Source organism: Penaeus monodon, chromosome 30, assembly GCF_015228065.2.
Source record: "Penaeus monodon isolate SGIC_2016 chromosome 30, NSTDA_Pmon_1, whole genome shotgun sequence".
Classification (NCBI taxonomy): Eukaryota; Metazoa; Arthropoda; class Malacostraca; order Decapoda; family Penaeidae; genus Penaeus; species Penaeus monodon.
Window position 1 is genome coordinate 12,247,251 of NC_051415.1, and position 223 is coordinate 12,247,473.

A 223-nucleotide genomic window follows, 5' to 3' on the forward strand; every position below is an offset into this window, starting at 1 on the left:
TTTCGGGGTTATAATACCACCACTGATGGGGTAAATTTAAACCTTCTCCCTCCACCTCACGCTCTCCCACGCCCCTCTATAGTCTCAGCGCTCTACCACGACTCCCCTCTTAACGTGGAGTGCCTGGGCTTCCTTTGCATATATCATTATTCAAGCTGAGTGTGTCTCCCTCGCCGTCGGGGTCGCCTCGGGGAACCTATCCGTGGGAGTGTCATGTCCGAAG